Here is a 13,736-nt window from a genome sequence, read left to right on the forward strand (position 1 = left end):
ATTTTTTTCTGACAAAATAATGGTGTACTCTATTGTTTGTATCTTTTATATTGGTTGACATTTTATAATACTGTCATCATTCAAATTGTCGACCTAATAATACTGTCTACAATTGAATATTCAAACAAATAAATGTCTAGCCATTAACCGAATGTCCTACTCAGAGACAACATTAAGAACTATGTAGTATGTGCGCTCTGCAGTATTTCCCATGCACAGTATGATCAGATAAAAAGATATAAGATAAAAAGGATTGTAGAAATTTATTTCAATTAGTGGCACAGGCGCCAATTTATATAATTGCAGATGTAGTTATTTTTTATATTGTCTTGTATTTCTGTATTTTACATGTATTGGTTTCTAAAGCAGTATGACAGGGGAGGAAATTGGAATTTTGGTAACTTTTCTAATGGAAGCCTCATGCTAATTAATTATTTTCAAGTGAAGTGATCAACACTTGGTTAGCCTGTATACATGGCAGGGGGCTGCCACCTTTCTATCCTGTGTGGCTTTCATCCTGCATCTTAGAGCCTGACTGAATAATACAAGCAGCAAGTGATTGAGGATATCACAGATTGATGTGAATTTTGTTAAAAGTTAAAATCGTGTTAACTCCATGTTTGGAGGATATATCACAGTCGTATGGTAAATATCTGATGTAATATATCAGACGTTTTATTGCCTTGTCGGAAAAGGGCACTAGTTTACCTCCTTCCAGGCTGTGTCTAAATCTGTCTAAAAAGAGCCCTGTTTGACAATGTACTGTATCATTCCATCTGTACACTTCTGGAAACATCACTTGTACCACCAACTGGCGTGCAACTGTCCTTATTAGGGCTACACGAGCTTGACTGCTTCAAGATCCTGCTTTGATGTCTACTTACCTGCTGTAATTCCTGTGACCTACAGATTAGACCAATCTAATCTGTTATGTGGCTGTTCTGAGGTTGGGACCCAGCATTCCAGTACCAACGCTCTGCCCGCTACCTTGCAACTCTGGCCAGTTTAATAGGCAAGGGGGAACCATCCACAGCAACCATGATCTAAAGGAAGAGGTCATGTGTACCAACCCAGGTGCCCAGCGAGGGGGTACAGTAGCAGCAAAAGTTACCCAGCAGGAAGCGACTCTAGGCGCCGGTGAAGGAGCCTAGTAGTGAAAGCAGCATGCCCCACCTCCTGCAAATAGAGGGGTGCAATTGGGACACAGATAGGTGATGGTGCCAAGGCAAGCCCAGCCGGTTCCCAGTAAACACGGACAGGGAGGCATAGGAGGTCCATCCTGTCCCAAGTACATTTTCTCTTGGACAAACCATGTTACAAAGCAAAGGGTGCAAATTAGTTTATTATTATTATTACCATTTATTTATTTAGCGCCACTAATTCTGCAGCGCTGTACAGAGAACTCGCTCACATCAGTCCCTGCCCTATTGGGCCTTACAGTCTAAATTCCCTAACACCCACACACAGACAGACACACACACACACATACACACACACAGTCAGACAGACTAGGGTCAATTTGTTAGCACCCAATTAACCTACCAGTATTTTTTGGAGTGTGGAAGGAAACCGGAGCACCTGGAGGAAACCCACGCAAACAGGGGGAGAACATACCAAATCCTCACAGATAAGGCCATGGTCAGGAATTGAACTCATACAATTTTATCATGTGTTATCATTATGTCCAGTGTCATATTAGCTAGGTGCACACTACTATCTGCATACACTGTTTATGTACATATGTTCATCTCAAGATGCGACCAACTCCTAGTAACATTAGCACCAGATGTCAGGCACACAAGTGTCTATACTTATGACCGACATTAGCGTAGAAAAAGCGTAGAGAAGTAGAATAACTGTGTTAGTAGGAAATACAATATCGCATTACCCTATTTCTTCTTGATACTGCAATTCACGTTGTCTGGCCCACAGTTCTGTGACGTCTCACGTCCTTGCATAGCAGGGTGGGGCCTGAATGATGTGAATTGTCCGTATATGTAGCGTATTTTGCGTGAAATTGTACTGCGCATAAACACAAATGGACCCTATGCCAATGAATGCAATGACCCTTTTGACTCATCATGACTACAGAGGTGGAACAGGGGAGGGAAGGTGTAGACAAATGTAGGCCATGCTCAGTTAGGGCTTTACGACGATGATGATGCGACCGATTCAAGCCCTGTGTTTGTAGTAAAGTGCGCTTGTTTTCAGCCGTATCTTTTGCACCCGCTACAGGACAGATGTAACTGCCGACTATGCTGATAGTGATGACTGACACGGCATAGTCTTTGGTTTAGAAATTACAAGTATGGGTGCCACTAGCTACCACAGAACTACTGTATGTAACTAAGATATACTATTAAAACGCATTGTATGCACATTACTCATTGAAACTATATTTATTTATGTCATTAATGTAAAAAAAAACTATTTAAATATTGTATTAAAAACATATATTGATATCTATAATTATACTGTTAGAAGCTGTTATTTTATATTTTGCTAAAGTATAAGTTTTTATTGTTCTTACACATGTGTGTGTACTGCAGTCTGTTCTGTGTGTCTACCTATGACAAGTACTGTTTAGACAGAGCGCGCTTACACCCAGAGTCAGATAGAAACTTGAGATTTGAATTTGAATATAGTCGGAACTACGCACAAGTTCCGTGCACTTATAAACACACAACTTACATGCAAGTTACATCCGAACATGAATCAGACCCACAGTGTTTAGTTTTGTAGCTCTAGGATACAATACTGCTCTGCTTTACTATTTACATTAGATACATTTGTATCCAAAACACAGGGTTTTTTTGTATCCAAGGGAAAAAAAAACAAAGAACTCTGCTGAATGATATAAAGATATGGCTCAAAGGTACAGACTAAAGGCAGAAAAATAAACAATGTATATAGTAAATGTTGCTGAAAATTATGCAAGCAATCTAAAGTAATTAGAAGTTGGAAGCTCCTTTAACATTTTTTTTACATGTTTGAAGATTTTTTAAAAACTTTTTACTTTTGTCTAACAGAGTCGACTTTACTAAATATGACAGAAAATCTGCAGACACGTATGTACCATGAATAGATAGTTTTCTTGGCATTATGACATATTATTCCTTCTTACAGGATGATTAAGATACAGGGTTATTGGATGTGCCATTTCCTAAAGTGATGCTCAGACAAAAGCATAGTTGCCAACTTTCCAGTCTCCCCTTTGGGAGATCCCGGAGGGGATGTCAGGTGACAATTGGGGAGATGACGTAGTGACGCAATCTTGTTACCATGGCCCTGTCATTCAATGCCGCTATTTGCAGCAATTGCTCATCAGGGACGGTGCATAACCACGCTAATAGCGTCAAAAGCCCCACCTCTGCACAGCACCCGGGAGGGAGTGTGCTCTTAGAGAGTCCACGGACTGCCTTAAAATCTAGAACCACCTGAACCTTTCGGGAGAGAAGGCAAGTATGGGCAAAAGTGAGGACCATGGGTGTAAGACAATTGCTGCAAATATTAATTATCAATCTATACCATCTCAGGAGGGGCATTTTGGTGGGCCTACTGTATAGTCTGCAGTATACTATGTGAGTCGTGATTAACATATTTAACACAAGATCTCTTTCTTGTGCCAACACATCAGTGGCAATTAGTGGTGAATACCCAGATGAAGACATCTTATTGATGTTCCACCCTGCACAAAAGTCTATTAAATGTTAAACAGTAGTTATGGATTGTTTTTCTCAACTATAATGCTGGTAATTGCTTTATTGGTTAATGATAATGTCTGTATTATATGGTTTAGTTGTAATAAAGTGATGCTGGTTAATACCTGTTATGGCCACCAGTGCGGCATAAACTCATAGAACAGATAGAAGAGGTCTTCACCTTTAGCAGCCGCCTTTCCTGTAGAGACTGGTTATGCTCACAGGTACTCGGATGCCCCCAGGTCTTATGCTCAGAGTAGTATGAGTTTATGCTAACACGGTAGCGCACAGGTACAGGAGGTAGCACACGGAGTAGCGGCAGGCCAGAGATCAGCTGACTGGACAGAGCACAAGAGAGAATGTCAGGTACAGGCAGAAGGGTCAAGGTCACAGGCACAGGTTCAGGATCCAGGGACAAGCGATAGGTCAGGGACACTAGCAGTGGTTCAGAGTTCAGGTACAGGCAATAAGAGCCAATCAGGACAGAGGAGGACAGGGCTGACAATCAGCCTCAGGAGGCAGTTAATTAATTACTAGCTAGACTTAGCATAGGTAATAACATAACAAGGAAGCTTGTATAAAAATATAAATGAACCAGTTTAAATCATATAAGAGCCCCCCCTGGAGTTGGAGGATGTCCCTACACCCTCCTACATCTATGCCACAAGGATAATCCCAAAGAATAATAACAGAGCATAGAACTAGAGCACGTTCCCGGCTGCTAGATCCCACCAGGATGGGGCGTACCGCCACGGCTCGCGACAAAACCGAAAAGAAATTTGCTATTTACCATCTCCATCCTTTTCCCATCTTGTATTGATATGTAACTTGTCCATGAGTAACCTAATTATTCGCCAACTTAATTTTTACCTTCCATTGCCCACATGTTCCTCATAAACCCACAACATCTCAGACATTTATACCTATAACTATCCGAGTACCAGAACCCCTTTTCCCATACTGGTTGGCCACTTCTCCCGACATATGTTTCCTGTTTGATGTGCTTGGCCATTTTTAAACTGATTACTTATGCAAATAACATCCTACTCTATTGCGATGCACATCCTTAAGCTGGGTACACACTACAGAAATTTCGACCAACTTTTTATGCTGAGCGAGTTTACATGCGACCGATGGTCCGATCGCTCGGTCCGTGGACTGCATACACACTAGCCTCGTTTTAGGCGATAAAGGGAAGAGCAGCTGTCCCATTAGCGACTTTTTACAGATATGTTGTCGTAAGCAATGACTGTAATTTCGTACTCACTGTTGTGAATCGGTCGGAAGTTTATACACACTACACAACGGAAACGAGATTGGAACGAAAATATTAAACGGTACGACCAACCAAATGAGGCGACAATCGTCCATTTGGGCAGACTTTCGACCATCATGTCACTGCACACACTGACCCGACTTTTGAACGAGCGGTCGTATGTCGGCTGTTTGAGCCGATTATTGGAAGAAAACAGTGTAGTGTGTACCCAGCTTTACTGATTGGAGTACTGCAATTATAATAAACCCCCCTTACCCCGAACACTCAATGCATCCACATAGGGCAAAACCGCATAAGGTCATCCATATATGTGCTGTGACTTTCTGTATGTGATAACATTCTGCATTTTTTATTTGCAGTGTGCAGGAAAAAATAGATAAAGTGCCTCATGTAAGTTATTTAACATATAACATACGGGAATGGTGAAAGGTAGTTTACATGTTTAAGTATTTATGTTCATTCTGTACTTACTAATGTTTCTTACTTTTATAGGTGAGCACCATATTTGTTAATGGTACGTTGTGTTAGGGTGTGTTACACTAGTTTATGTCAGTAACATTACTAAATCACAATGATTTTATACAAATGTTTTCAGTAAATATATTCTAAATTATTAATTTTGTTTTTCAGAGATAAGACCTGAAAACCGGTAATTATGTTATTATATTTTACTACTTGGACATTTCATATATGGGAAAACCACATTAACATTAGCATATTCTTACACTAGTTGATTTTTTTTCTGACAAAATAATGGTGTACTCTATTGTTTGTATCTTTTATTTTGGATGACATTTTATAATGCTATCATCATTCAATTTATCGACCTAATAATACTGTCTACAATTGAATATTCAAACAAATGAATGTCTAGCCATTGACCGAATGTCCTACACAGAGACAACATGAGGAACTATGTAGTATGTGTGCTCTGCAGTATTTCCCCTGCCCAGTATGATCACAATGCAGGGCATTATTAATAAAAGAAAGTAAGACAAAAAAGGAGTACTGTGGCTGGATCAGGTAGGAATACTTACAGTAATTCCTGTGAGCTACAGATTAGACCAATCTAATCCGTTACCGGCTGTTCTGAAGTTGGGACCCAGCTAGAGGCGGGACTAGTGAGCTGTGGGTGCTGCTGCAGGGAAGCGGGGAGGAGGGAATGGGGGCCCACAGCTTACTAGTTCACCATGCAGCGGGCCCTATTATCTCCATGGGCCCGGTGCACCACACCTGTTGCACCAATGGTAGATCCGCCACTGGGCCCAGCATTCCAGTACCAATGCACTGCCCGCTACCTAGCAGCAATGGCCAGTGTGATAGGCCAGGGGGAACCATCCACCCTGATCTAAAGGAAGAGGTAACTGGTACCAGCCTAGGTGCCCAGCGAGGGGGTACAGTAGCAGCAAAAGCTACCCAGAAGGAAGCAACTTTAGGCGCCGGTGTAGGAGCCTAGTGGTGGAAGCAGCATGCCCCACCTACTGCGAATAATTGGGACACAGATAGGAGATGGTGCCAAGGCAAGCCCAGCCAGTCCCCAGTAAACACGGATAGGGAGGCATAGGAGGTCCATCCAGTCACAAGTACAGTTTCTCCTGGACAAACCATGTTACAAAGCAAGGGGTGCAAATTAGTTTATTATTTTGCATATAAGTTAAATACTGGCTGTTTTTTCATATAGCACACAAATACTTGATAGCTTTATTTTTATACCAAAATTTAAAGTTTATCCAGGACATGCCCTACTCCAACTATAAATCTGTCCCCACATTTTAAATTTACCTCCCCTCCAATGCAACATGTTTTTGCCAAGGTGCAAGGTTACTCCTTTTTTGCTTTACTTTCCCTAAGGAATCAGGCCCTTAATGTATAAGAATACAGAGTACAATAGTATAGCTGCCAAAATTCTAGATTTTGTCGATTTATCCCTGAGAGAGTCGCTGGTTTATACTATTGACCAATGATTGTTGTACACCCTGAGTTTATATTCAGGGTACAGTTCTAATGCTGTATACAGTATAAATAAGTATGTATTTAAGGTGGGCATTTAAATGATAATACCATGTTATTATGTGTTATTATTATGTTCAGTGTCAGATATGGCTCAAGGGTACAGACTAAAGGCAGAAAAATAAACAATGTATATAGTAAATGTTGAAAATTATGCAAGCAACTTAAAGTAATTAGAAGTTGGAAAGCTTCTTTAACATTTTTTTACATGTTTGAAGATTTTTTTTAAAACTTTTTTCTTTTGTCTAACAGAGTCGACATTACTAAGTATGAGAGAAAATCTGCAGACACATATGTACCATGAATAGTTTTCTTGGCATTATGACATATTATTCATCCTTACAGGATGATTAAGATACAGGGTTATTGGATGTTCCATTTCCTAAAGTGATGCTCAAACAAAAGCATAGTTGCCAACTTTCCAGTCTCCCCTCTGGGATGTCAGGTGACAATTGGGGAGATGGCGTGGTGACACAATCTTGTTACCATGGCCCTGTCCCCTGTCATTCAATGCCGCTATTTGCAGCAATTTCTCATCAGGGGTGGTGCATAATCATGCTAATAGTGTCAAAAGCCCCGCCTCTGCACAGCACCCGGGAGGGAGTGTGCTCTTAGAGAGTCCACTGACTGCCTTAAAATCTGGAACCACCTGGACCTTTCGCGAGAGAAGTCAAGTATGGGCAAAAGTGAGGACCATGGGTGTAAGACAATTGCTGCAAATATTAATTATCAATCTATACCATCTCAGGAGGGGCATTTTGGTGGGCCTACTGTACAGTCTGCAGTATACTATGTGAGGCATGATTAACATATTTAACACAAGATCTCTTTCTTGTGCCAACACATCAGTGGCAATTAGTGGTGAATCCCCAGATGTAGACATCTCATTGATGTTCCACCCTACACAGAGGTCTATTAAATGTTTAACAGTAGTAATGGTTTGTTTTTCTCTACTATATTGCTGGCAATTGCTTTATTGGTTAATGATAATATCTGTATTATATGGTTTAGTTGTAATAAAGTGATACTGGTTAATACCTGTTATGGCCACCGGTGTGGCATAAACTCATAGAACAGGTAGAAGAGGTCTTCACCTTTAGCAGCCGCCTTTCCCGTAGAGACTGGTCATGCTCACAAGTACTCGGATGCCCCCAGGTCTTATGCTCAGAGTAGTATGAGTTTATGCTAACACGGTAGCGCACAGGTACAGGAGGTAGCACACGGAGTAGCGGCAGGCCAGAGATAAGCGGATTGGACAGAGCACAAGAGAGAATGTCAGGTACAGGCAGAAGGGTCAAGGTCACAGGCACAGGTTCAGGATCCAGGGACAGGCGATAGGTCAGGGTCACTAGCAGAGGTTCAGAATCCGGGTACAGGCAATAGATCAGGGTCAGAAGCATAGGTTCAGAATCCAGGAACAGGCAAAAGTCATACACGGGTAATCAATCACAGGTTTCAACACCAAAGACAGAAACAGGAGCTGGCAGCAGTACTGGAACAGAACGCTATAACCGGCAGTGAGGCTCAGACCTCACTGCCTTAAATAGTATTAAGAGCCAATCAGGACAGAGGAGGACAGGGCTGACAATCAGCCTCAGAAGGCAGTTAATTAATTACTAGCTAGACCTAGCATAGGTAATAACATAATCAGGAAGCATGTATAAAAATATAAATGAACCAGTTTAAATCATATGGGAGCCGCCCTTGGAGTTGGAGGATGTCCCTACACCCTCCTACATCTATGCCAAAAGGATAATCCCAAAGAATAATAACAGAGCATAGAACTAGAGCACGTTCCCAGCAGCTAGATCCCACCAGGATGGGGCGTACCGCCGCGGCTCGTGACAAAACCGAAAAGAAATTTGCTATTTACCATCTCCATCCTTTTCCCATCTTGTATTGATATGTATCTTGTCCGTGAGTAACCTAATTATTAGCCAACTTAATTTTTACCTTCCAATGCCCACATGTTCCTCATAAACCCACAACATCTCAGACATTTATACCTATAACTATCCGAGTACCAGAACCCCTTTTCCCATACTGCTTGGCCACTTCTCCCGACATATGTTTCCTGTTTAATGTGTTTGGTCATTTTTAAACTGATTACTTATGCAAAGAACATCCTACTCTATTGCGATGCACATCCTTACCGATTGGAGTACTGCAATTATAATAAACCCCCCTTACCCCGAACACTCAATGCATCCACATAGGGCAAAACCCCATAAGGTCATCCATATATGTGCTGTGACTTTCTGTATGTGATAACATTCTGCATTTTTTATTTGTAGTGTGCAGGAAAAAAAAGATAAAGTGCCTCATGTAAGTTATTTAACATATAACATACGGGAATGGTGAAAGGTAGTTTACATGTTTAAGTATTTATGTTCATTCTGTAGTTACTCATTTTTTCTTACTTTTATATGTGAGCACCATATTTTTTAAAGGTACGTTCTGTTAGGGTGTGTTACACTAGTTTATGTCAAAACAAGGAACCCACTAGGGGTTAATGGCGCACACTAGAGACCACCCGGTGATGACTCCTAATGATAAATTTAGATGTGAAGGGAAAAGGTAGAAAGGAGACACCAATAATAGTTAGACTCCTCAGCTGCTGTAAACCCATGGTGGATTGCTACCAGCCACCAATAGTAATCATATACACAAAAAAACACAAAATAAGGGTTGCGCTGCTGATAATCTAAAAATGAAAAATAGGCATAAAATATAGTATAATACCTAATGTCATGGGGGTTCTCCTGAGGTATAAAGAGAGGCACTCCACAATAGTGGAAATAGATATTTATGTAAGCTCATCAGCAAAAAAATGACATTTAACACATAACACAACACAGTAAAAAGTGTATAATATAAGATCAATGTTACACGTTTTAGAATACCAGAATAAACATTTATGTCAGTAACATTACTAAATCACATTGATTTTATTCAAATGTTTTCAGTAAATATATTCTAAATTATTCATTTTGTTTTTCAGAGATAAGACCTGAAAAACAGTAATTATGTTATTATATTTTACTACTTGGACATTTCATATATGGGAAAACCACATTAACATTAGCATATTCTTACACTAGTTGATTTTTTTCTGACAAAATAATGGTGTACTCTATTGTTTGTATCTTTTATTTTGGATGACATTTTATAATGCTATCATCATTCAATTTATCGACCTAATAATACTGTCTACAATTGAATATTCTAACAAATGAATGTCTAGCCATTGACCGAATGTCCTACACAGAGACAACATGAGGAACTATGTAGTATGTGTGCTCTGCAGTATTTCCCCTGCCCAGTATGATCACAATGCAGGGCATTATTAATAAAAGAAAGTAAGACAAAAAAGGAGAACTGTGGCTGGATCAGGTAGGAAAAATTACTGTAATTCCTGTGAGCTACAGATTAGAACAATCTAATCCGTTATCCGGCTGTTCTGAAGTTGGGACCCAGCTAGAAGCGGGACTAGTGAGCTGTGGGCCCTGCTGCAGGGAAGCGGGGAGGAGGGAATGGGGGCCCACAGCTTACTAGTTCCCCGTGCAGTGGGCCCTATTTTCTCCATGGGCCCAGTGCACCGCACCTGCTGCACCAATGGTAGATCCGCCACTGGACCCAGCATTCCAGTACCAACACTCTGTCCCTGACGAAGCCAGACCGGCGAAACGCGTAGGAACAGACACTACTGCACGATACACGCTACTATCTGCCCGCTTCCTCTGCAAATACGGAGAACATTTATACCTTGGAACTCCTAACCGCAGAGTGTGCAAGCGTGGGATAGACGACGCGGCCGTGTCTCTACAACAGCATCCAGAACTATACAGCCGGAGAGCCCTGCGGGGATACTACGGATCAGCACTGTGGATAAGATCACATGATCGGGTAAGCGATCCTTTCCCCTTTCAAATTATGAACACTGTATAGAAGTCTCAAGTGCGCTTTAAAGTGATAACTCGGTTTGAGTATACAGAAGCCTTCACTGTGCTATTGGAAAACCCTCTTAATATTGGCATTAAGCTCTGGAACCAGAGATACTGTACACTAGAGGATCTTGGTCCTATATATAGCCAAAGGCAACACTGTCAATACTGGAATATCATCTGCCTCGAGAACTTCAGACATTATTCGTGGATTATCATTGTATACTGAATCAATGGACTTTGTTTACAAATGATTCAATTCACCATGAACTGTAACTTTACGATCTATGTACATACATGCTATTAGCATAATATGTTTACTGTAATCATTTATGACACTATTGGTTGTTGTGTTATCAGTGCACTGATTTGGAATTGTTGTTTAAATATACTATAATTTAAACCAATTAGTGTCTATACACAATCATTTTGGCGCCTTTGGAAAAATCCTTATCTCAGTACCAACACTCTGCCCACTACCTAGCAGCAATGGCCAGTGGGATAGGCCAGGGGGAACCATCCACCCTGAACCCTGATCTAAAGGAAGAGGTCAGGGGTACCAGCCCAGGTGCCCAGCAAGGGGGTACAGTAGCAGCAAAAGCTACCCAGCAGGAAGCGACTCTAGGCGCCGGTGAAGGAGCCTAGTGGTGGAAGTAGCATGCCCCACCTACTGTGAATAGAGGGGTGCAATTGGGACACAGATAGGAGACGGTGCCAAGGCAAGCCCAGCCAGTGCCCAGTAAACACGGATAGGGAGGCATAGGAGGTCCATCCTGTCACAAGTACAGTTTCTCCTGGACAAACCATGTTACAAAGCAAGGGGTGCAAATTAGTTTATTATTTTGCAAATAAGTTAAATACTGGCTGTTTTTTCATGTAGCACACAAATACTTGATAGCTTTATTTTTATACTGGAATTTAAAGTTTATCCAGGACATGCCCTACTCCAACTATAAATCTGTCCCCACATTTTAAATTTACCTTCCCTCCAATGCAACATGTTTTTGCCAAGGTGCAAGGTTACTCCTTTTTTGCTTTACTTTCCCTAAGGAATCAGGCCCTTAATGTATAAGAATACAGAGTACAATAGTATAGCTGCCAAAATTCTAGATTTTGTCGATTTATCCCTGAGAGAGTCGCTGGTTTATACTATTGACCAATGATTGTTGTACACCCTGAGTTTATATTCAGGGTACAGTTCTAATGCTGTATACAGTATAAATAAGTATGTATTTAAGGTGGGCATTTAAATGATAATACCATGTTATTATGTGTTATCATTATGTTCAGTGTCAGATATGGCTCAAGGGTACAGACTAAAGGCAGAAAAATAAACAATGTATATAGTAAATGTTGAAAATTATGCAAGCAACTTAAAGTAATTAGAAGTTGGAAAGCTTCTTTAACATTTTTTTACATGTTTGAAGATTTTTTTTAAAACTTTTTTCTTTTGTCTAACAGAGTCGACATTACTAAGTATGAGAGAAAATCTGCAGACACATATGTACCATGAATAGTTTTCTTGGCATTATGACATATTATTCATCCTTACAGGATGATTAAGATACAGGGTTATTGGATGTTCCATTTCCTAAAGTGATGCTCAAACAAAAGCATAGTTGCCAACTTTCCAGTCTCCCCTCTGGGATGTCAGGTGACAATTGGGGAGATGGCGTGGTGACACAATCTTGTTACCATGGCCCTGTCCCCTGTCATTCAATGCCGCTATTTGCAGCAATTTCTCATCAGGGGTGGTGCATAATCATGCTAATAGTGTCAAAAGCCCCGCCTCTGCACAGCACCCGGGAGGGAGTGTGCTCTTAGAGAGTCCACTGACTGCCTTAAAATCTGGAACCACCTGGACCTTTCGCGAGAGAAGTCAAGTATGGGCAAAAGTGAGGACCATGGGTGTAAGACAATTGCTGCAAATATTAATTATCAATCTATACCATCTCAGGAGGGGCATTTTGGTGGGCCTACTGTACAGTCTGCAGTATACTATGTGAGGCATGATTAACATATTTAACACAAGATCTCTTTCTTGTGCCAACACATCAGTGGCAATTAGTGGTGAATCCCCAGATGTAGACATCTCATTGATGTTCCACCCTACACAGAGGTCTATTAAATGTTTAACAGTAGTAATGGTTTGTTTTTCTCTACTATATTGCTGGCAATTGCTTTATTGGTTAATGATAATATCTGTATTATATGGTTTAGTTGTAATAAAGTGATACTGGTTAATACCTGTTATGGCCACCGGTGTGGCATAAACTCATAGAACAGGTAGAAGAGGTCTTCACCTTTAGCAGCCGCCTTTCCCGTAGAGACTGGTCATGCTCACAAGTACTCGGATGCCCCCAGGTCTTATGCTCAGAGTAGTATGAGTTTATGCTAACACGGTAGCGCACAGGTACAGGAGGTAGCACACGGAGTAGCGGCAGGCCAGAGATAAGCGGATTGGACAGAGCACAAGAGAGAATGTCAGGTACAGGCAGAAGGGTCAAGGTCACAGGCACAGGTTCAGGATCCAGGGACAGGCGATAGGTCAGGGTCACTAGCAGAGGTTCAGAATCCGGGTACAGGCAATAGATCAGGGTCAGAAGCATAGGTTCAGAATCCAGGAACAGGCAAAAGTCATACACGGGTAATCAATCACAGGTTTCAACACCAAAGACAGAAACAGGAGCTGGCAGCAGTACTGGAACAGAACGCTATAACCGGCAGTGAGGCTCAGACCTCACTGCCTTAAATAGTATTAAGAGCCAATCAGGACAGAGGAGGACAGGGCTGACAATCAGCCTC

At 41.2% G+C, this 13,736-nt stretch overlaps 1 long non-coding RNA gene across 1 annotated transcript in view; it reads left to right on the forward strand.

Moving 5' to 3' along the window:
* The first annotated feature begins 5,469 nt into the window (after positions 1–5,469).
* The window catches only part of LOC142100812 (uncharacterized), a 68,061-nt gene continuing 59,794 nt past the window's right edge, over positions 5,470–13,736 (forward strand). Inside the window, exons 1-2 of the long non-coding RNA XR_012678919.1 lie at positions 5,470–5,491; positions 5,608–5,626. This is a non-coding gene — a long non-coding RNA (uncharacterized LOC142100812). The remainder of the gene's footprint in view (positions 5,492–5,607; positions 5,627–13,736) is intronic.

Source organism: Mixophyes fleayi, chromosome 9 (genome assembly GCF_038048845.1).
Source record: "Mixophyes fleayi isolate aMixFle1 chromosome 9, aMixFle1.hap1, whole genome shotgun sequence".
Classification (NCBI taxonomy): Eukaryota; Metazoa; Chordata; class Amphibia; order Anura; family Limnodynastidae; genus Mixophyes; species Mixophyes fleayi.